The 24820-nt window shown below is 39.8% G+C and overlaps 1 protein-coding gene across 18 annotated transcripts in view; it reads right to left on the bottom strand.

Moving 5' to 3' along the window:
• RAB27B (RAB27B, member RAS oncogene family) overlaps positions 1 to 24820 on the bottom strand; it is a 217506-nt gene that overhangs the window by 95213 nt on the left and 97473 nt on the right. For 2 of the 18 annotated variants that reach the window (XR_014074722.1, XM_081562228.1), the window contains exon 3: positions 23913 to 24090. The exons of the other annotated variants lie outside the window; for them this stretch is intronic. The gene's annotated coding sequence lies outside the window, so the exon portion shown is untranslated. The remainder of the gene's footprint in view (positions 1 to 23912; positions 24091 to 24820) is intronic. 18 annotated transcript variants of the gene reach the window in all.

Here is a 24820-nt window from a genome sequence, read left to right as displayed (position 1 = left end):
ACAGGTGGATACAGAGGTACATAGAATTCTGTTCTTTGCAACACGGTTTGTGATAGCAAATAATTGGAAATAACCCACATGTCCATTCATAAAATAAATGATATTAATAATCACCCTGTGGAGTGTTAAAAAGCAGTCAAAGAGAATGAGATGTTCATATATATGGAGAAGATAGTGTATGGTCTTTTTTAAGTAAAAGAAAAGCTCAAAATACTATAAACACATAAAATAGATGGGAGGACATGAGAGAAAATGAATGAAAGAAGGCATTGAAAAAAATGTTCTCAATAGTTCATGTTTATGTTAATTGATGTTTTTACTGCTTGTTTCTAGGTAGTGAGATAATATTTATTCTGCTTAAAATTTATCATCTATATATTCTGGGTTTTTTCCTATATATATTGCAAATATATCTTGCCCCTCTAATAAGAAAAAAGAAATAAAAGTTGCTATTAAAGCATAAGATATTATTACTTTCATGCATAAATCAATCTGAAACATAATATATATTCAAAGGCATAATATCCATACATTACACCCTTGGAGAAATTTCAGTGTAGTATTTCTTTATATAAAATTGTATGTCATGACCTAAAAGATTATTAACACCAGACTTGTTCTGTTAGCAATCAAGAAAATTCAACTTGATTTATTTGTATCTCTAAAAGTCTGAGAAAGGCATAATCACAGAAAGCAAAACTGCCATCAAGTTACAAAAAGAGACTTTTTTTTCCCTTAATGATGAATTAAGTGGTCCAAACAAAACAAAACATAAAAAGTTATTATATTTCTAAATTCTAGCATCACTACTAATACCAATTTGGAAGTGAGTCATAATTTTGATTTTAAAAAATAAGTATTAGTCTACCATTATAGAAATTTTAAACTTTTAGATTTTTATAACTAGTGCTGAACATAACCTAAATTATTAATAAGAAATCACTTGCAGGTAGAAATCAACTGGAGATAACAATTTTATCTTACTTTTACATGAAAACTGCCAGAGAAATTGAACAAAAGATGTTTCCCTATACAACCAATCCTACAGTGAGTAAATATAACTCTGAAAAATATACATTTTGATATTTGTCTTCATCTCCACTCCTTTTGATGATTTTGATGTTTTTACAAACTCTTGAATGTTAATAATACACTCCAGAACACAACTTAATTTTAAAATATTTTAATTTACAACACTTGTGGGATATACTACATTAATATCTAACACCATGAGTGAAACAACAGATTCATAAATAAATAATAATATTTAGTATTCAAACAGCTAGAACTCTTTGATATTAAAGTTTGCATCAAAGAATATGATCTAACTTATAACTGAATGCTAGCAACTTAGCAGTACCAAAACTTACAAGATCTATCTCTCCATAGTAAGTAGTACTTTGAAATGTTGTCATTTTGACAGTATTTTTACCTGCTCTTTTTTGGAGCGCTTAACACACAGAGAAATTTCACAAGTGTAGGTTGGCTTGGAGAGACTGTGAATTTTCTCTGCCTTATTACTTATTTGAAGGGACTTATCTACCCTCCCTGGGCTCCCCAGGTGGCTCAGATGGTAAAACATCCACCTGCAATGCAGGAGACCCGGATTCGATCCCTGGGTCGGGAAGATCCCCTGGAGAAGGGAATGGCAACCCAGTCTAGTATTCTTGCCCGGAGAATTCCATGGACAGAGGAGCCTGGCGGGCTGTAGTCCATGGGGCCACAGAGAGTTGGACATGACTGAGCGACTAACACACACACACATTCACATCTGCCCTCCTATGACAGAGGCAGCATGAGGATGGAGTTCGGTCTGAGTAAGCCTGGTTGCCGCATGACCTTGGTTCTCATCCGGGCTCTGCCATCACTAGCTCTTTGATGCCTACATCATCACTGGCAAAATGAGAGAGTCCATCAACCTGACAGCTAAGGTCCCTTCAATCCCTAAACCTCTAAGATTCTATGACCAGATGAGGAAATAAGATTAATTAATCCCAGATTCCTTGGAGCTTTCTTTTAGCATCTCTCAGCCTTTGAGGAGGGTTGCCTATATGTTCTGCTTGCTCTGAGCTGGATTGTGATCTCCTGGGCTTCTAATGTTCTTGGGAACTAGGAAATGAATTGCTGAACAATAGAGAGGGGAAATGAACTCTCAATCTGAAATATTAATGGGAAAGACAAGCAGAAAGAACAAAGAAATAAGCAGAGTATTCAGCTGTTAGATTACAGAACAGACCAATGATTCACACATGAGAGCCACTTTTATATATATATATATATATAATTTGTGAAATAATTTGTGAAAAAGGGAGTTTTTCACAAATTGCTCAGCTTTATCTTAATCAATTAAATTAGAATATTTATCTTAAGCAATTAAATCAGAATCTTCACATTGACACTGATATTGAGTAAAATATAATAAGAGTAAAAAATAATAAGACTGCCAGGCACCTCTTTTGCATAGCCAGGACTGAGACTCACAAGACAAGATGATAGTGAGAGTATCATTTGAGAAAGAGAGAAAATAAATCAATTCAGAAATACTCTTATGCAAATAAAGACTTTTTAAAATCTACAAACCTAAAAATCTTAACTAACTCTCCTTGGTTTATGAAGAAACTACATCACTTCTTTAATGAGTCTATTGGGCAACCAGGGTTGAGAATCTCTAGAGCATAAGGAAGTAAGCAATATTTTATAATTTGGTTCCTCTTAGATTCCAGACTTCAGTCATTGGAAAATAGGGACAGATAGTTGTTTATTTTTTCTGTTATCATAAATGAGAAAAATAAATTAGACTCAAATACTCTGAATGAAAAATGAATGAATTAATGTTTTTGCAGCTTTTAAAATCATTCTGGATCCCAATAAGTAGTTCTAAATTCTTAGAGGTCTGTACATACACTTGCACAATCAAAAGCCTGCACACATTTATATAATTTCTTTGCACATACTTTTATAGGGCTGGAAATATGTTTTGAGGTTGACAGAATTAAACATTAGTCACACCAGAAATGAACCAAATAGATAAAATTCTATATCCTCATTTCTGAAATGGAGAAAGGATTGCAAGGATTCATCTTAGGCTCTGACGTCTTAGAAAATTCTGTCTCTACATCCTTTTCAGGACCGAGTACCAGGTGATACAGCTGTTAATACAACTGTCACATGAGTACTGTCTTAATTTTGGATCCACTAGAATGACTATTCCTTGCCTGTAGTCAGATATAAAAAAGAAAGAATGAGGAGAGAATATTTTAAGAGAATACTAGTTTCTGATTGTTTAAAATATTTGGGAAAGAAGATTGTTCCTCAAACCTACTCTGTCTCATCTTTCAATGACTTGATCAGTCAGCATCCATATTTTTCCCATTAGAAGTTGATATGACTAGATTTGGATGATGATAAAGACAGTAAGAATGGCAACAATTTAATTAATAATGTTGAGCTTAAAACCAGATTTTGAAGCATTAGTCCCAGAAGGAGAGGTCTTGAGGCTATATTTCAATGTTATCAACGCAGGCATGTGACAAGGGAGGGACATCATGGAAACATCACAAATTTGTAACACTGACAAAGTAGAAAATTTAAAAATTTTAAAGAATCGTTCTGAAGCCCAACTTCCACTCTGATAGATGGAACATTTGGGAAACTGGTGGCAGGAGGGAGATCAGCCTGACGTGTAGCAGTGAGGAACAGAGGGTGTCATTTTGAAAAATAATGCTCAGAGTCTCAGCAATAAATAGCAATAACCGAAAAAGCAAGAAACATGTAGAGTAGCCAGCCATGTAATTTGAAGGAAATCATTATTCCTGTGTCATTTGCTTCTATTTCCATTTTTCAGTGTTGTTATTTAGTCACTAAGTTGTGTCTGACTCTTTCAGATCCCATGGACTGCAGCCCACCACACTCCTCTGTCCATGGGATTCTCCAGGTAAGAATACTGGAGTGGGTTGCCATTTCCTTCTCCAGGGGAATCTTCCTGACCCAGGGATCAAACTCATGCCTCGCACATTGGCAGGCAGGTTCTTTACCACTGAGCCACCAAGGAAGTCCACATTTTTCATTATTTCACACTAAAAGAAAGTGAAGTCGCTCAGTCGTGTCCGACTCTTTGCGACCCCATGGACTCTAGCCTACCAGGTTCCTCCGTCCATGGGATTTTCCAGGCAAGAGTATTGGAGTGGGTTGCCATTTCCTTCTCCAGGAGATCTTCCAGACCCAGGGATTGAACCCGGGTCTCCCGCATTGTAGGCAGATGCTTTACCATCTGAGCCACCAGGGAAGTCACACTAAAAGAAGGAACCAGAAACACAAACGCATTTGGAGGGACAGCCAGATGCTGGATGGAAAACAGAGGGAATGCCGGGGACTGGCATTCTGGAAACTGCTCCTTTACCCCGAAGGGCCACCTCTGTTCAATCCCACTGGCCACTGCCATGGGATACGTTACCAGGTTCAGGCTTCTTGCAAAAGAAATGGGAAACCAGATATTTATGTGAACTCTCATTAAAATATAGTAATTCCAATCATTTTTTTCAACAGTGTATGGATCAAACACATCAATTTGTGAGCTTTGTTGTAAATCTATTTTAGTATTTCCAGACAGAATTCTCCTACATATAAGGCTCAAACCTCATCTCTTAGAAAAGTGTAAAGATGTTTCACTCTATCAGAGCTCACGCCAGAGGTGAATGGCACTTCACCATTCCAGCTTAACTAAGTGAAAAAAGTCAAGCCTTTTGATACAGCCACTGGAGCTCAAAATTTTGATTATTCTCAACGTTTTATTCAATGACAATTCAGTCCTACATAAATGTCACTGACAAAGGCACTCAGAAAACCATGCCAATGTGTTCATTCAAGACCTAGAGTTTATAGAGAGTTCTTAAAGGTTAGTGTGTACAGTGATGACATGCACTTCTATAGTGTTTCCTGAGTCCCAGGCTCTGTGCTAAGTACTTTGTATGTATTAATTCGTTTCATTCTCATAACAGTGACCTGATGTAAGTATTACTTTTATCATCTCCCTACAGATGGAGAAACTAAAGCACAAAGATTTAAGTATCTTGCCTAACTTCTCACACAGCTAGTAAGTGGCAGAGCCACGGGTTAAACTCATGCAGTTTGGCTCCAGAGTCCAACATCAATCTGTCTGCCAGCTTTTCAAATTAACAAATATGCAAATGATTGTCCATCTTTATATGAACCATGAAAACTACAGCAGAATCTCAGACTATGTGTATTCCTGTAACACCAGCTATTCAGTTCAGTTCAGTCGCTCAGTCGTGTCCGACTCTTTGCGACCCCATGAATTACAGCACGCCAGGCCTCTCTGTCCATCACCAACTCCCGGAGTCTACCCAAACCCATGTCCATCGAGTCGGTGATGCCATCCAACCATCTCATCTTCTGTCGTCCCCTTCTCCTCCCGCCCCCAATCCTACCCAGCATTAGGGTCTTTTCCAATGAATCAACCCTTTGCATGAGGTGCCCAAAGTATTGGAGTTTCAGCTTCAACATCAGACCTTCCAATGAACACCCAGGATTGATCTCTTTTAGGATGGATTGATTGGATCTCCTTGCAGTCCAAGGGACTCTCAAGAGTCTTCTCCAACACCACAGTTCAAAAGCATCAATTCTGCGGCGCTCAGCTTTCTTCACTGTCCAACTCTCACATCCATACATGACCACTGGAAAAACCATAGCCTTGACTAGACGGACTTTTGTTGGCAAAGTAATGTCTCTGCTTTTAAATATGCTATCTAGATTGGCCATAACCTTCCTTCCAAGGAGTAAGCATCTTTTAATTTCATGGCTGCAATCACCATCAGCAGTGATTCTGGAGCCCAAAAAAATAAAGTCTGACACTGTTTCCACTGTTTCCCTATCTATTTCCCATGAAGTGATAGGATATAACTATTCTATATTCTGAATGGACTGTTTTCATATGCCATCTTCTGAATCTATTATGAACTACTGGCAGTGTTTTCATTCCCAAACACAACACAAGGAAGACTTAATTACTTTATGGAAATATTTGATTTGCTTCCCAGGTGGCACCAGTGGTAAAGAATCCACCTGCCAATGCAGGAGACACCCGGGTCAGGGAGATCCCCTGGAGTAGGATAGGGCAATCCACTCCAGTATTTTTGCCTGGAAAATTCCGTGGACAGAGAAGCCTGGTGGGCTATAGTCCATGGATTCCAAAGAGTCAGACACGACTAAGCACATATGCACATTGATTTGCTCAGTTGATGTTGTCATTTCAAATATTTCACAAAATCCTAAGGAATAAAAATCAGAAGGGACAGACCATAGAGATCATCTGCTCCAAATTGTCTTTAACTGAGAACTTCGGTAAACTAAATGAGGCTTAGGACACCTAGCTCCCCATTAAGCACCAAAATTGAGTCAGAATACAGGAGAGTCTTTTTCCTGCCATAATAAATGTTGGCATCATCTCTAGATAATGTTTTAAGACTGCAGGTATATTACACAAAACACTTTCAAGAAAAACTGAAATTTTTTTCTTTGTTTAAAGTTATGTCTGTTAAGATATATGCTAATCATCTGGCTCCTTGAAAACATCCAGTTGCTTATTGAATTTTTACCTCTATATTTTAATATACAAGACAATCTTAATGTGCTTGTCTTCTGGCATCATGCAAGATTAAATTACTGACGGTCTCTATGTAGTTAATATCCAAAATAAACTCAGGTATGATCAGAGATCATTCAAAGTATTTGGAAAGAATAATTTTTCACAAAAGTACTTGCTGTTTTAAAATGCTACCAATATTTCTTGGATTTTGTTTTTAAATACTGTAATTATAGGGACTTCCCTGGAGATCCTGTGGTTAAACTTTGCCTTCCAGTGCAGGAGATGTGGATTTGACCCCTGGCTGGGGAGCTAAGATTCCACATGTCTCGTGGCCAAAAAACCAAAACATAAAATAGAAGCAATATTGGAAGAAATTCAATAAAGATTTTTAAAACAACCATCCACATCAAAAAAAAAATCTTAAAAAAAACCCCGCTGTAACTAAGTTTCACCTTTACAACTATCTGGTTTATATATCTAACGTCTTTTTTATTTCTTTAAAATATGCCATACTTCATCCATTAATACAGTTCATCTATAAAGATAAGCACTTACAAAATACTTTATATTATATATAATACTTCAAAACACACAAATAGTGTGTGTTTCTTTAAAAAAGTTAAGATATTTTTAAATACTTTCTTTTCTGAAACAGAATGACCAGTGTCACTAGTTCATTCCTCAACTTCATTAATTTTCCTTCAATAAGAAGTTTGCCTCATATTATCCCAAAGAAAGGCAATGCCAAAGAATGCTCAAACTACCACACAATTGCACTCATCTCACATGCTAGTAAAGTAATGCTCAAAATTCTCCAAGCCAGGCTTCAGCAATATGTGAACCATCAACTTCCAGATGTTCAAGCTGGTTTTAGAAAAGGCAGAGGAACCAGAGATCAAATTGCCAATATCCGCTGGATCATCGAAAAAGCAAGAGAGTTCCAGAAGAACATCCATTTCTGCTTTATTGAATACCAAAGCCTTTGACTGTGTGGATCACAATAAACTGTGGAAAATTCTGAAAGAGATGGGAATACCAGAACATCTGAGCTGTCTCTTGAGAAACCTGTATGCAGGTCAGGAAGCAACAGTTCGAACTGGACATGGAACAACAGACTGGTTCCAAGTAGGAAAAGGAGTCCGTCAAGGCTGTATATTGTCACCCTGCTTATTGAACTTATATGCAGAGTACATCATGAGAAACACTGGGCTGGAAGAAACACAAGCTAGAATCAAGATTGCCAGGAGAAATATCAATAACCTCAGATATGTGGATGACACCACCCTTATGGCAGAAAGTGAAGAAGAACTAAAGAGCCTCTTGATGAAGGTGAAAGAGGAGAGTGAAGAAGTTGGCTTAAAAGCTCAACTTTCAGAAAACTAAGATCATGGCATCTGGTCCCATCACCTCATGGGAAATAGATGGGGAAACAGTGGAAACAGTGTCAGACTTTATTTTTTGGGGGCTCCAGAATCACTGCTGATGGGGACTGCAGCCATGAAATTAAAAGACGCTTACTCCTTGGAAGGAAGGTTATGGCCAACCTAGACAGCATATTTAAAAGCAGAAATATTACTTTGCCAACAAAGGTCTGTCTAGTCAAGGCTATGGTTTTTCCAGTGGTCATGTATGGATGTGAGAGTTGGACGGTGAAGAAAGCTGAGCGCCAAAGAATTGATGCTTTTGAACTGTGGTGTTGGAGAAGACTCTTGAGAGTCCCTTAGACTGCAAGGAGATCCAATCAATCCATCCTAAAAGAGATCAATCCTGGGTGTTCATTGGAAGGTCTGATGTTGAAGCTGAAGCTCCAGTACTTTGGCCACCTCATGCGAAGGGTTGACTCATTGGAAAAGACCCTAATGCTGGGTAGGATTGGGGGCGGGAGGAGAAGGGGACGACAGAGGATGAGATGGTTGGATGGCATCACTGACTCAATGGACATGGGTTTGGGTAGACTCCGGGAGTTGGTGATGGACAGAGAGGCCTGGCGTGCTGCAATTCATGGGGTCGCAAAGAGTCGGACACAACTGAGTGACTGAACTGAACTGAACTGAAGCCATGTACAAAAAAGGAGCTAAGAAATCTGTCACACGGAATTAATTGATGATCAATTAAAACTAGACAGTTTAATAAAAAACAATTTATAGCAATTGACCTTAAATTTAATTAAAATAGTTCACTGCTCAAATGGAAAAGCAAAATCTTAGTAAATGTGCAATAGACCAGGGTGGGACTGAAGTGTTAATATGAAAAAATCCTAGTAACAGATTGTTTCATTGTGTTTAATTTCAATTCTGCTAATGAAATAGGAAGCAAGCAGAAGGTAATTTGAATTTGAACATGGCCAGTTCTTCTGATATGCTAATTATATTACAGAGATGTTTGATCCAAAAATCCATGAGAAAGACATGAAAGGCCAGTTGTAGTGTATGTTTTTTCTAACATTACTCACTTGCAACATCTTATTTAGTTCATATATAAAACATTATTGCTATAGCTACTTAGTTCAAATATAAAACATTATTTCCTGTTGGAAACAGGGGAAAAAAATTTCAAGATAGGACATCTGAAAACTGTATTTGGTCAATACTATGATCAAATGAATATGCACACATATATATTTATGAAGCAGAAGGGAATTTTTATTACTTTTCAAATATCTGTTAATTATTGGGATAATAAGATCTAAACAGTGTTCCAATATTTTGCTTGCTTATAATTTAAAAAGAAATAATTGTTATTTAAAAAGTAGTCTATATACTGATCTAGAAAAATATTGATCAGTTTGACTGAAAGTGTGCCATAATATGTCTAAACTTATGTTTTTGATACTTAAAAAATTAATACAATGTAAATTAATGCCCTTGGTATAAATATAAAAATAAAACATTTCAATGTTGATGTGCTTTTAGTTCATAATAGTATCTGAGGATGTTATGGATATCATCATAAAGAAGAACCGAAAAACTTCTTATAGCTCTGGCCCAGATGATCTCAAAGTTGGAATTAAAATTAACCTTTTCTGCTAAGTGGCTAAGATCTCCCTTATTGGCAAAACAATCAGGCCCAATGTCTAGAATAAATTTGGTGACTGACAGGAAGCAAGATGATTCTCTTCATCTCTACCCACCATAAAGTTACAGGTAGTAAGGCAAAGGTCTACTGTTCGCGTTTGCTCAGAGCTCCGTCCCCTTTAGAAACTAACAACATGGTGGTTATACTTGGGAGCCATTCTTTGCTCACTCTCTGACCACATGGTTCTAGTGGGAAAGAATAGGTACAAGACTCACAAGCAATGAGATACAATTCCAGAATATTTTCGCGTTAGTAGGTTACAAACTTGGCATAGCTGGCCACTGTCGTGCCCCGACAGATGAGAACTGCTTATCAACAGAGTCAACCCAAGACAACTAAGCCTAGGTATGGGGAGAGAGCGAACGACCCAAACAACAGTTTCAGATGGTAACTCCATCCCTCTTTGCAGCTCAATGTGCTCCTACACCTTTCGGGACTCCTGCATTTGTCAGAAACACTAAATATTCAAAATAATATTTTGATGCCATCTAAAGAGGCAACTCTTCACTTTCAGAGTGTGAAACTAAAAGGAAGATTTTTCTGATCTGGAACTAACACAAGGGACTAAAGAAAAGCTTTATCTCCTTTCTGCTCACTCTTTTTCTATTGACTATGTATTTTGCATAGCTACTAATCTGTCTTCAAGATTGGGACTGAAATTTTGAGCTGTACTATTCAGTATGTTTACTATATCCTGAAATATGAAATTTCTTTGGGCATGATGAATTAATCACAGCAAATAGACCTGAGTCAATTTCCAATTAATCAATGCCTATGAGCACAAGAGAACTTTTATTAATCTCTGTTGATGCAGAGAGATGTGTTAAAATACAGTATTCAGTATTCAAACACCTTGCAATAAATTGTAAGACCACTTTATCATAACTGAAGTGCTTTAATTTAATTTACTTATGAACATACTTCCTCTAGTTGCAATTGTCAAATCTCAAATACATCATGTTTAGATAAATACATTTCAGGAATGTTAAAAAATAATTAACTGAAAATGAGGTTCTGTAGTGATTTTTAAATCTCTCAAACTCTTATTAACATTTCAAATGGCATCAGTTTGTCAAGTAATTCAAAGACTGTTCTGTTATACTTCCAGTGCATGTGTTATAGAGGCAATGTGTGTCTATGTATACCTAAATGTTATTACTCAGCCATGAAAAAGAATGAAATTTTGCCATTTGCATCAACATGGACGGACTTGGAGGGTATTATGCTAAGTGAGATAAGTTAGAGAACGACAAATACTAGATGATATCACTTGTGTGAGGAATTTAAAAATACAGCAACCTAATGAATAACAAAAAGAAGCAGACTCAGAGACACAGGGAACAAACTAGTGGTTACCAGTTGGAGAGGGGAGCAATATATGGGTAGGGGATTAAGAGGTATAAACTACTGAGTATAAAATAAGCTACAAGAATATGTTGTACAATATAAGGAATATAGTGAATAATTTATAATAATGATAAATGGAAAATAATCAATTGTGACTCACTATGTTGTATATTTGTAACAAATATTATACACCAATTATATAACTTTTTAAGTTTTAGAAAAAGGAAAAATATTATCTAAACTAATCTGGTATTTCACTGGTGTTTCAGATGGTACATTCTTCCTTTGGACAACTGGATCATCTTGCTGATTTGTATATGAAATGGAGTAATGAGTTAGCGTGTCACTAGGGAATTAGGCAGAAATGAAGGTTGGGTCCTGGTTACTCCCAGTGAACTTCCACTTCCACTAGACTGAGATTCGCAGATAGAGAGACAGGTGAGAACAGGTCTGGGGAGGCAGGCAATGTCAAAGGCATGTTGCTGTTGATGTCACTTTTTTTCAACAATTCTGAATTGGTTGGAATAATACGGAAAAGCTCAAGGGAAGGAATTTCGGCTTTTTCCTAAAGTTGAAAGAACACATCATGTTGTTTGAGAAAGAAGAACTATTTTGCAGAAGAGAGAAATGATGGAAAAGTGAAAGGAGAAGAGGAGTAGGAAATATAAAGGAAGAGGCAAAAGCAGAGGAGGAGGAGGGAAATTAGACATAGAAAGGATGGAAAGAGAATGTGTTTCTGGAAAATGCCAAACAGCGTAGGTTTATAACCCGTTTCTGACACCTGGCATGCACAATGCTACTTCACTCTGGGGGCCTCTATAGTCACAAGTGTAGGATGGAAAAAAATCTTATTCATTAGTTTGATCTTAGATTTCTCATAAATAAGGCATTTGAAGCATGTGCTATAGTAGCTGGCGCACAGCTGTTCAAAAACATGCATTCCATTTTTTTCCTTAGTATTAGGCAGTGTCTACAAAATATGCATTAATGCATTTGAACAAGAAATAACTATTGAATACCTCCCATGTTCCTGAAACTGAGAAGACAGCAGGGAAGAAAAAAATAGACAAATTCTCATGGAGATTACATTCTGATGCAAAAAGATAGTCATAAACAAATAAATAAACTATAAACATCTTTATCTAAGATAGTGTTACCAAGGGAAAAACAGAAAGGGAACAGGAATATAATTTTTGAAAGAATGGTCAGGTAAAGCCTCGCTGAACAAGTGGCATTTTAAGAAAAGATCTGAGAGGGATTTCCACTGCGGTCCATGGTTAAGACTCTGCCTTCCAAAGTAGGGGATGAGGGTTCAGTCCCTGGTTGGGAAAATAAGATCCCACATGCTCTGGGGCAACTAAGCCCGAGTGTGGCAACTAAGACCTGACACAACCAAAAATGAATAAATAAATAAACATTTTAAAATAATAATAATAATAAAAGATCTGACACCATTAAGGGTAAAGAACATTCCAGTCAAATGGAAAAGTCAGTGCAAAGGTCCTGAGGCAGAGATGTGTCTCTTGAGCGATTGGGCAGGCACTATGGAAATCTGAAATTTGGAAATGGTTGGAGGGATGAACAAAGGTGAGGGGAAAGGGATGTGGTTAGAAAGGTGGTTTGGGGTAAGATCATAGAGGTTTTCACTTAGTGACAGGAGAAGCCATTTGAGGGTTTTAAGTGGGGGCAGGGGGTGATATGACTTAACATATGTTTTAAGGGAATCATTCACTGTAGCTGCTGTATTGAGAATGGGATGCAAAAATGTAAAAGACAGTGAGATTTTAAATTATTTGATTCCTTGGCTGCCTAGCAGAACCAGATGAGGCAACTCTCCTGTAACCCCCTCACCCTAACTTCTGCCTTGTTGCCTCCATTAATCATATCACTCTTCAGCCAGAGTTTAGCAATTATTTTCTGGAATGTGACTAGATGCGTATTCCATGGTTGGTTCCTTATGGATCACTCTCCCCATCCTTTCCCTCCTCCTTTCTTTCTCATATTTTCACTGGGGCAAACATATTTGGATAATGTGATTCTGCCTTTATCACAATTGATTGGTTCGGGGTCAGGCACAAGACCCACTCTGATCCGTGGGCTGTTTTCGGAGGGTATCTGTAATTCGGAGAGCCCAGAGTCTGGCTGGTCTCCTGAGGAATGGAGGTATAAGCTTGGAACATGTGACTGGCATCACTTTCCACCACAGAGACTGAAGAGAAAGAAACTGATTTCAAGAGAAAGGGAAGAATAAAACGAAAGCCTAAAGGGAGCAGTTTCCAGAACACTTGTGTGGTTCCCCTTCCTTGTATCCTCACAATACATTGTCTTTTTGCTCACTGTAAGCTAGACTTAGTTGCAACTATAATCAGAAAACTTTAACATAAGAACTAAACATAACAGTTCAGTTCAGTTCAGTCGCTCAGTCGTGTCCGACTCTGCGACCCCATGAACCGCAGCACACCAAGCCTCCCTGTCCATCACCAACTCCTGGAGTCTACCCAAACCCATGTCCATCGAGTCAGTGATGCCATCCAACCATCTCATCCTCTGTCGTCCCCTTCTCCTCCTGCGCCCAATCCTTCCCAGCATTAGGGTCTTTTCCAATGAGTCAACTCTTCACATGAGGTGGCCAAAGTATTGGAGTTTCAGCTTCAACATCAGTCCTTCCAATGAACACCCAGGATTAATCTCCTTTAGGATGGATTGACTGGATCTCCTTGCAGTCCAAGGGACTCTCAAGAGTCTTCTCCCACACCACAGTTCAAAAGCATCAATTCTTCGGCGCTCAGCTTTCTTCACCATCCAACTCTCACATCCATACATGACCACTGGAAAAACCATAGCCTTGACTAGACAGACTTTTGTTGGCAAAGTAATGTATCTGCTTTTAAATATGCTATCTAGGTTGGCCATAACCTTCCTTCCAAGGAGTAAGCATCTTTTAATTTCATGGCTGCAATCACTATCAGCAGTGATTTTGGAGCCAAAAAAAATAAAGTCTGACACTGTTTCCACTGTTCCCCATCTATTTCCCATGAAGTGATGGGACCAGATGCCATGATCTTAGTTTTCTGAACGTTGAGCTTTTTTTTTTTATTTTTTTTTATTTTTTTAATTTATTTATTTTAACTGGAAGCTAATTGCTTTACAATATTGTAGTGGGGTTTTTTTTTTTTATATAAATTTATTTATTTTAGTTGGGGGCTAATTACTTTACAATATTGTAATAGTTTTTGCCATACATTGACATGAATCAGCCATGGGTTTACATGTGTTCCCCTTCCTGGACCCCCCACCCACCTCCCTCCCCATCCCATCCTTCTGGATCATCCCATTGCCCCGGCCCTGAGCCCTTGTCACATGCATCGAACATGGAATGGTGTTCTCTTTCACATATGATAATATACATGTTTCAATGCTATTCTCCCAGAACGTCCCACCCTCACCTTCTCCCTCAGAGTCCATAAAATTGTTCCATGCATCTGTGTCTCTTATTCTGTCTCGCATATAGGGTTATCGTTACCATCTTTCAAATTCCATATATATGCATTAGTATACTGTATTGTTGTTTTTCTTTAAGCCAACTTTTCCACTCTCCTCTTTCACTTTCATCAAGAGGCTCTTTAGTTCTTCACTTTCTGCCATAAGGGTGGTGTCATCTGCATATCTGAGGTTATTGATATTTCTCCCAGCAATCTTGATTCCAGCTTGTGTTTCTTCCAGCCCAGCGTTTCTCATGATGTACTCTGCATATAAGTTAAATAAGCAGGGTGACAATATACAGCCTTGACATACTCCTTTTCCTATTTGGAGCCAGTCTGTTGTTCCATGTCCAGTTCTAACTGTTACTTCCTGACCTGCATACAGGTTTCTCAAGAGGCAGGTCAGGTGGTCTGGTATTCCCATCTCTTTCAGAATTTTCCACAGTTTATTGTGATCCACATAGTCAAAGGCTTTGGCATAGTCAATAAAGCAGAAATAGATGTTTTTCTGGAACTCTCTAGCTTTTTTGATGATGCAGCAGATATTGACAATTTGATCTCTGGTTCCTCTGCCTTTTCTAAAACCAGCTTGAACATCTGGAAGTTCACGGTTCACGTATTGCTGAAGCCTGGCTTGGAGAATTTTGAGCATAATTTTACTAGCATCTGAGATAAGTGCAATTGTGCGGTAGTTTGAGCATTCTTTGGCATTGCCTTTCTTTGGGATTGGAATAAAAACTGACCTTTTCCAGTCCTGTGGCCACTGTTGAGTTTTCCAGATTTGCTGGCATATCGAGTGCAGCACTTTCACAGCATCATCTTTCAGGATTTGAAATAGCTCAACTGGAACTCCATCGCCTCCACTAGCTTTGTTCATAGTGATGCTTTCTAAGGCCCACTTGACTTCACATTCCAGGATGTCAGGCTCTAGGTGAGTGATCACACCATCATGATTATCTTGGTCATGAAGATCTTTTTTGTACACTTCTTCTGTGTATTCTTGCCACCTCTTCTTAATATCTTCTGCTTCTGTTAGGTCCATACCATTTCTGTTCTTTATCGAGCCTGTCTTTAACATAACAACTAAAGATCCAAAAGTACGATGGCGACTGTGCATACATGTACCACCTGGTCTTCTGTCCATGGGATCTCCCAGGCAGGAATACTGGAGTGGGTTGCCATTTCCTTCTCCAAGGGCTCTTCCTGACCCAGGGATTGAACCCGGGTGCCCTGTATTGGCTGGTGGATTCTTTACCGCTGAGCTACCAGGGAAGCCGGGCATACATACATATGCATAAATACATAAATAGAAAAATATATATCTCCACAGGCTACAGGGTTAGCATTTTAAAGCTGAAAGCAAAATATTTGTTAATTCAGCTACCACATTTGAAATGCTTTTCAGAAATGGATATCAGAGTTGCAAAATCACAGTAGGGGAGGTGATAAAACCCATTCCTCAAACTCTGAAAGGATTGTGGTCATGATAAGCATCAGTTTGGTGTGTTCTCAAAAGTAGTTTAAAATACTCTTGCAAGAATCTTATCACTATTAGCCTAAGAAATCCATTGTGTCAGTTGCACACTTAGTTCTAGTTTCCATACAGGATTTGCATACTGTATATTTATCTCATCAATAGAACCAAGGGAAGAACTGTAAAGTATATTCGCAGTTTAAAAAACATGTTGCCCTAGCTATTATTGACTGATTTTTTACTATGGTTTTCTGAAGTTATAGAAGAGTCAACATCATTACTACTCACAAAATGGAGCAGATATAAACAGTCTGTTTTACAATCAAATTTAAAGAGTCACTGGAATTTTAATAATTTTGAAGATCACTGTAGAGGTTTTCCTGAAATTTATATGACAATCAATGACAAAAATATATCAGAATAGCCATAAAGTTGTATCTTATTGTTGTTTAATAAAAGAAGAGAAGTTGAAAGGGAATAGCAGAGGAAGAAAATTTTCCCAGGGTATTTAAAACAAACTACATTGTTGTTGCAAAAAAACATCTTCTTAAATCTCTTGGCACAGAGCGCAAAGAAAGGCTGTGCAATGTTGCTTGAGAGTCTATACACTCAGAGCAAACTTGTGTTCGTATTCGGTAGCAAATGAGTGAGAAAAACATTATAATACACTGTTGGATTTTTAATTTCTTTTCTTGATTCAGCTTGTACCAGGGCTAAAAACTTGAATTTATAATCATGACAGTGAAGATTTTAAAACTGTCTACATTCTTTCTAATACACTGTTGGAAGACTTAAAAGAAAAAGGAAAGAAAAGAAACACAGGGAGACGGTGACCATTTGCAAGCGAAGGAAAAAGGCCGTGGAAAAACACCCTGCTGATCTTGATCTCAATTTCTAGCCTCCAGCACTGCTAGAAAATAGATTTCTGTTATTTAAGTCACCCAGGATATGGTACATTCTTAATAGCAGCCCTTGTGGCTGCTGTTCACTCGCTTGGTTGTGTACGATTTTTTGCGACCCCATGGACTGTAGCATGCCAGGTTTCCCTGTCCTTCACTATCTCCCTGAATTTGCACAAACTCATGTCCATTGAGGTGGTGATGCCATCTAACCATCTCATCCTCTGTCATCCCCTTCTCCTCGCACCTTCAATCTTTCCCAGCATCAGCGTCTTTTCCAGTAAGTTGACTCTTCGCATCAGCTGTCCAAAGTATTGGAGTTTCAGCTTCAGCATCAGTCCTTCCAATGAACACTCAGGACTGATTTCCTTTCCAGGATTAACTGGTTTGATCTCTTTGCCATCCAAGGGACTCTCAAGAGTCTTCTCCAACACCACAGTTCTAAAGCATCAATTCTTTGGCGCTCAGCTTTCTTTATGGTCCAGCTCTTATATCCATACATGACCATCCATACATGACTACTAGAAAAACCATAGCTTTGAGCATGCAGACCTCTGTCAGCAATGTAATGTCTCTGCTTTTTAATACGCTGTCTAGGTTTGTCAGAGCAAACAAACTAATAGAGCAGGTCTGAGATGGGACCCAATAATGTGCATTTCTAGTGAATTCCTCACAATGCTGATGCTATTGCCCTGAAGAAGCACATCTTGAGGACCACTGATCTAGTCCTTCCAGCTGATGGAAGCTTCTCAGTTCTGGACCTTCATATTTGGCTGTGTATAGTCCTCTTTTGCTGTGCTGAGTTTGATTTTCACTGTACCTTCAAAACATGAGACATCAACCTTGAAATTGTCTGTGCTGTGCCCCACTGGGCAGTGCTGCTTGATGGGACCAGCCCCCTGGCAGCCCCAGGACCTGAGGTTCTCAGGGGGGAAATAGAAAAAGCTTTCTGTCATGGGTGTTACTTTGTATGTTTCCAAAGCCTCTACTATTGACTTCAATACTATGCTGCTGCTGCTGCTAAGTTGCTTCAGTCGTGTCCGACTCTGTGTGACCCCATAGACGGCAGCCCACCAGGCTCCGCTGTCCCTGGGATTCTCCAGAAAGAACACTGGAGTGGGTTGCCATTTCCTTCTCCAATGCATGAAAGTGAAAAGTGAAAGTGAAGTCGCTCAGTTGTGTCCGACTCTTTGCAACCCCATGGACTGCAGCCTACCAGGCTCCTCCATCCATGGGATTTTCCAGGCAAGAATACTGGAGTGGGGTGCCATTGCCTTCTCCGTCAATACTGTGCAGCGTGGAGAATAACTAGGTGTGTGAGAGCTGCACTGTCAGCAAGATCTTAAGGTGATGTGCGTCTTACTCAACAGTGAGAGGGCTTCCCAGGTGGCTTAGTGGTAAAGCATCTGCCTGCCAACGCAGGAGACACAAGAGATATAGATTTGATCCCTGTGTTGGGAAGATCTCTTGAAGAAGGAAATGGCAATTCCCTCCAGTATTCTTGCCTGGGAAATCCCATGGACAGAGGAGCCTACAGTCCATGGGGTTGCAAAGAGTTGGACATGACTTAGCAGTTGAGCATGCACACAATGGTGAGAATCAATGCTACAAAATTTTAGAGGAGGGAGAAAGAATTGCTACCTAAAATAGCCTAGAATACTTCAAGGGAGCCATCTTAACCCTTGAGAGGCGAGAAGAGTTTACATGTAGAGAAAGTAATGAGAAAGAATTCAGAGGTTAGTAGAAGCTAAAGTGAACAAAGCAGAGAGGTAAGAAAGCACAAGCTCTATCCAAGGACCATACACATACCATCTTCACTGGAAGGAGAAGGGAGAGGAGAGAAGCAGGGCAGAAAGCTGGGTTAAACCAGAATGGGACAGCCTTAAATAGAATGATCATTTATGGCTGATGGCAGCCACGTATTGAACATTTACTAGAAGCTTCACCATAAACTAGGAGGACAGAGTCTTTTATCTCCAGAGCCAAGCACATTGCACAGCAAGTGGTCAATAAAAGCCGGCTGAGTGAAGCAATGTAAAGCTCTGTGTTACTTAGTTGATGTACATTAATGACGTGCTCAGGTGTTTCATCTCCTTTTATAGGTTCACAGAAGTGAATTAACTTGTTCAACTGTCACAGGCAGATTTGTATCCAGAACTGTATGACTCAAAAGTCAGTTGCTTTCATCCATGCAGCGCTCTCTGAGTTAATGTGTTACGTTCTAAGACTGTAAGAAATGGGGAAACAGGAAGATTTCCAGCAGGGGCAACTGAGAGTTGTGCTAGGTAGATAAAAATTTGGATAAAAATGAAAAATATGGCATCAAGTGTGTTCAGTTGGAGGTGATGGCTGGAGGCTTAAATGCAAATTCTGGAAGTACCCAGAGAAAGGCAACCATGGCATTTGTGCGATATTAGGAGAAAGATCCCATGGCTTATTGGCCAGAGATAACCTGCCAACATTTGGCAGAAGATTTTTGAAAAGAAAAAACTATACATAAATTTATAATTCTGAAAAGCTGTAAACTGTTACAGCAAATTGGGAGGGGAGGGGATTCTTCATATGCACACTGACTTCTGTAGTAAGTTTTCCTTGTCCTGTTATTTTCTCTTTTTACCAGAATTAGTGAGTGAAAGTGAGAAACAGACTGAGAGAAACTGCCACTCAGTACTTAAAAACCAAATAGTCGATTCCTAATGAAATTTGTGAGAAACTTTGTTTTTGATTATATCATGAAGGAAATAAGGAAACACTATTTTCCATTTAAATCTATTTTTAAGGGGGTAAAAGGGAAAATTAAGACAAATGGAAATAAATAATGAATGTTAAATACAGTCACCCTAAAGAACCACAGCCAAGAACAGAGGCACAACTTCTTGAGCCCACAAATTAATTACTTAAAAGGTAAGTTATCTCCATGCTGCTTACTAAATCTCTCCTAAATTGGAGAACTTTCCACTGAACTTAAGTGCAGCTAGACCCTAACTACACAGGTATGCTGGGCTGCAGAAATACTGTTCAGGTTTCCAACTCTGTAAAAATGTTTTCTCATCAGTGCATTGCTAGTAACATTTTTCCATTCACCACCTGTCCCCATCCCAACCCTAACTGTTCTGTGAGTTCTGTAGTTCCATGTTTTGAATGGTCTCTTCTCCTTTCTCACCATTCAACATTTATCCTTTGTCACTATTGTACTTTAACAGGCCAGAGCTTATGTTCTTCAAAGCTATAACAATTATTTTGCCTTATAAAAGGTGTTGTAACTTTAGGACTGTATCTCCCTTATCCCAAAATGTAAATGAATAAAGAAGGCTTCTAAGCACCCTGTTTTTATATATGATTATGTTATTGTGATCAGATTCATTTATTCACCAACTATTCTGTGTGCGACTGCTTGGGAGATGGAGTTATTCTGAGCACTGTGGACACAAAAATGAAAAGACTCCAAAGATTTCCACAGTCCAAGAGACAAGCACATAAACTGATAGTTGCAGAATAATGAAGGGGCCCACATAGAAATCTGCACAGGGGATGATGGCAACACCCTCTAGAATCTCTCCTCCAGGAAGAAAAGGAAGTCATCTGCTTTGTTCACTGCTGGTTTTGCAATCTCCTCAAAGCAGTGATGGCACTTGTCTTCTGGGTTGTCCTTTCTATGAGTCATTCAACCACAGAAGGTGGAGCTTTCAGGAAACCAAGGGATAGAGACCAGATACTTGAGCTTTACTGGCACCTGTTGCCTACAGAAGGCAGGCCCCAGGCTGCTCACACTCCCCAAAGGTGATTTTACCAAGCCTGATTTTATCCATGGTTGAGGCCTCAGAGAAGGATCAGTTCATTGGTTCTGGGGTAGAATGCAAAGGTGTGTGAAGAGTAGTGGGTGGAGACTCTGCCTGAAGCCAGGCCTTGCCTGTCTCAGCAGGAAACCATCCCTAGGCGGGGTGGTGCTCTAGCTCATAGCTGACATTACGGGCAACTTTCTTTCCTCATCGGAAATACTGAAAGGCCAGTTTCTCTCTGTTTCCTAAAAACACTGCAGTCAAGAAAACTGATTTGCAAACAAATGGGATTTATACCAAGGGATTCACAAATGCTACATGTTTGCTTATAATGTCACATCTGACCTATTTTCTGATCAAGCAGCACCTAAATCTTGGAGCTATGATCACAGTGTAGTAACTCCGTATCTTTTCCATGAGAAATCATCTGTGGAAATGCCAGAGGGCCTCAACATTTTCCCCAGGTTGTATAGTATCACAACGCTTCCCAGAATATGAGACACTGCAAGGCGCCCAGACACTCAACAGGTGTGTGATGGTGAGTGACAGCACTGAGGCTGATCAGGCACTCACGTGGGTGGTGGGGGCATCAAGGAGAAAGGTGAAGAAGACTAGAAAATGACGAGGTCACCAGGAGGAGGGCTGATATTCAGGCATTCGGGGAGAGGGGACAGCATGAGCAAAAGCTGTGAGCGAAAGCAGCATGGCTGACATGGGAGACATTACAAGTGGTTCTATTGGGGGTAGTGGGAGTGGAAGATGAATTATACAATGCTTAGATTTCAAGGGATTATTAGACTCAATTCACAGTTATTCTAGGGTCAGACTCCATGGAGCCAACATACACTAGTGTCATCCTAAAGGCTAGGAGACAAAGCTTAGCAGTTGAAAAAGACGGCAAGAGTTTACGGATGCTGAAAGGACCACATTAATGCCTGGGTTTGGCGGGGGGGGCAAATTCCAAGATCCATTTTCCTTGGCAATATGATGCCAAGAGGACAAAAATTAGGCCAAGAAATTCAGCCTGTTCTCTGGAAGTGTAACGGATGGAATATTGTCAAATTGGCATCAATTCCAGCCTCAAGAACAAGGTCTAAAGTGCAACTGCTACGTTCCATCATTTAGCTAATGGGAGCTTGAGGATGTGCCAGACATCATTTCTGGGCTTTGCATGATTTCGGAGCTGCTTCATGCTGACACTGTTGTCATGGCATCCTCCAGGTGGGGGCTGTGCAAAAGGAGAATGGCAGACACACTCCCCAAGTTAAGCCTGGGTGAAAAGCTGAAGTGCTCACCCCAGGGCCAGGTCCCCTGAGATGCACTGGAAATGACAGAGGCCAAGTTCCTCCCAGGATGCAAGAGCAATGACTGGCAGCCCCCAGAAGCACACAAATTCTTTTGTATTTTTTCATTCAACCTCTGAGCAAATATCTGTTACGCTCATGGTGTTCCTAAGGCACAGACCTAGGCCCTGGGGATGCAACAGTGAACAAAACACAAGAGTCTTTGATGGAGTGAGAGGGGACTAACAATATACAAATGATTACAAAACTGTCAGATGGAAGTCAGTGCTGGGAAAATAAAGTAATAAAGCAGGATATGAAGATAAAGAATGGCAGGAAGAAGATGCTATTTGAGGATCTTGATTAATTACTAAACAGTGTTTCTTCATTATAAAATGGGAATGAACATAGAAATGAATAGTCTCAATTTCTCCAAGTCACAACAAGAAATGAATGCAACAGAGTTATGCAAAGCTCTGCCATCTCTCTGGAATACAGCAAGTAGTGAACAGTCAGCAGCTTACATAATTATTGAGGTTGAGACCATTGGTGCAATTAAGTTCTCCTAGAACTTAGAAGTCTGTCAAACATTTTGCATTCAGATTTGGTTTAATGCCTTAAAATCTACATAGCCTTAGTCAGTTAACCCAGTTTACCTCTCTGGGTCTCTGCTTTCTTATCTGTAAAGCGAAATAATAATGGTACCTTCCTTGTGGAGTTTTGGAAGGATTAATGAGGCAACACATACAAAGCATCTAGCTCTGAGTTGGTCATAGAGAAGAGACGCTCACTATAATTTATCTATTAATATAGTAACCCCTTCAGGGAAGTGTTCCCAGTATAAAAATTGACCATACAGGATTATAATTACTTCTGAATGATAATCCATGATTTTTTTCTGATAGCACTCACTTTTTTTGAGGGGGAGAGGTGGAGAGTAGAGTGCTGCTTGAGAACATATTTGGCAGTGACACCTTGTGTGCATTTTAGTTATTCATTTATATAATTTCTTTTTTCAAAACTTTCTATTTTGTATTGTGATATAGCTGATTGGGTTTTCCTAGTGGCTCAGTGGTAAGGAATCCACCTGCCAATGCATGAGATGCAGGTTCTATCCCTGGGTCTGGAAGAGCCCCTGGAGAAGGTTATAGCAACTCACTCCAGTATGCTTGCCTGGGAAAGCCCAAGGATGGAGGAGTCTGGTGTGTGGCAGTCTATGGGACTGCAGAAGAGTCAGACACAGCTTAGCAACTAAACAACAATGACAGATGATTAAAAATGCTGTGACATTTCTGGGTCTCAGCCATACATGTGCACGTGTCCATTCTCCCCCAAACTCCCCTCCCATCCAGGCTGCCACAACACACAGTTTCTTTGAAAGATTCCTTTGGTTACCATTTGAAGAAAATGAAGATGTTAGAAAAAAAAAATAGAAGGTATATCTCCTACTAGTCAAAAGTTAAATCCATTGACACTTTTTGGCTTTAGGAAGCAGCACATATCCTGCTTTATTATCTGTACCCTCTGCTACAAGTGTGCGTTCTCATGTAAGAAATCTTTCTTTATGTGTATCTGCAACAATTAAGACAGAGTCAAGTGCTTAGGGCTTCCCAGGTGGCACTAGCGGTAAAGAACCCACCTGCCAATGCAAGAGACATAAGAGACAGGGGTTCAATCCCTGGGTCGGGAAGATTCCCTGGAGGAGGAAATGGCCACCCACTCCAGTATTCTTGCCTGGAGAATCCCATGGACAGAGGAGCTTGGTGGGCTAAGTCTATGGGGTCGCAAAGAGTTGGACATGACTGAGCGACTAACATACACACACATACACACACATACAAGTGCTTAGAAGACAAGGTCAATTTGACCCGAGTGACATGATGGAAAGGAATAATAAATAACAGCCACAGAGACAGAGCAGAAGGCATCATACTGAGCCACACTTGTACAGGAAAGAACTGGAGCTCACCACTGTGGCGATACCCCTTCCCTTTCTAGGGAGGAGCCTCCACCAGCTGTTTCCTTGGCCTGGGGAGAATCCGGCCAAAGTCATTTCCACTCCTGGTGCAGTCACCTCCTCTGCCTTTTCAGCTGCCTTTCCAAGGCAGGATGCTATCTGTGCTAAGCTTCCAGGTAGCAAAGGTAAGCTGTACAAAGAAATGAGCAAACAAATGAAAACAGTAAGAATCACATGTATTTAAGTATATGGGATGGGACAGCATCTAGCCTAGTATGGGTATGTGTGCTCAGTCACTCAGTCATGTCCGACTCTCTGCGACCCCATGGATTGTAGCCCACCAGGCTTCTCTGTCCATGGGATTTTTTCCAGGCAAGAATACTGGAGGGGGCTGCCATATCCCTCTCCAGGGGATCTTCCTGATCCAGGGATCAAACCCTCATCTCTTGTATCTCCTGCAATGGCAGGCATCAGATTCTTTACCACTAGCACCAGCTGGGAAGCCATACACAGTATATCCTTATTAAAAGCTTGTTAAATAAGTGGATCAATAGAAGTATTCCTTACTAAGTATGTGGACTTCCCAGATAGCTCAGTTAGTAAAGAATCTGCCTGCAATGCAGGAGACCCTGGTTCAATTCCTGGGTCAGGAAGATCTGCTGGAGAAGGGATAGGCTGCCCACTCTAGTGTTCTCAGGCTTCCCTTGTGGCTCAGCTGGTAAAGAATCTGCCTGCAATGTGGGAGACCTGGATTCGATCCCTGGGTTGGGCAGATCCCCTGGAGAATGGAATGGCTACCCACTCTGGCATTCTGGCCTGGAGAATTCTCTGGACTGTGTAGTCCATGGAGTTGAAAAGAGTTGGACACAACTGAGCGACTTTCACTTTACTAAGTATGCAACAAATTGAATATAAAATAT

The sequence above is a fragment of the Giraffa tippelskirchi genome, chromosome 14 (assembly GCF_054371585.1).
Source record: "Giraffa tippelskirchi isolate mGirTip1 chromosome 14, T2T-mGirTip1v1.2.pri, whole genome shotgun sequence".
NCBI classification, from domain to species: Eukaryota; Metazoa; Chordata; class Mammalia; order Artiodactyla; family Giraffidae; genus Giraffa; species Giraffa tippelskirchi.
Note: the sequence above shows the minus strand (reverse complement) of the source record. Positions and strands in the feature narration are given on the sequence as shown.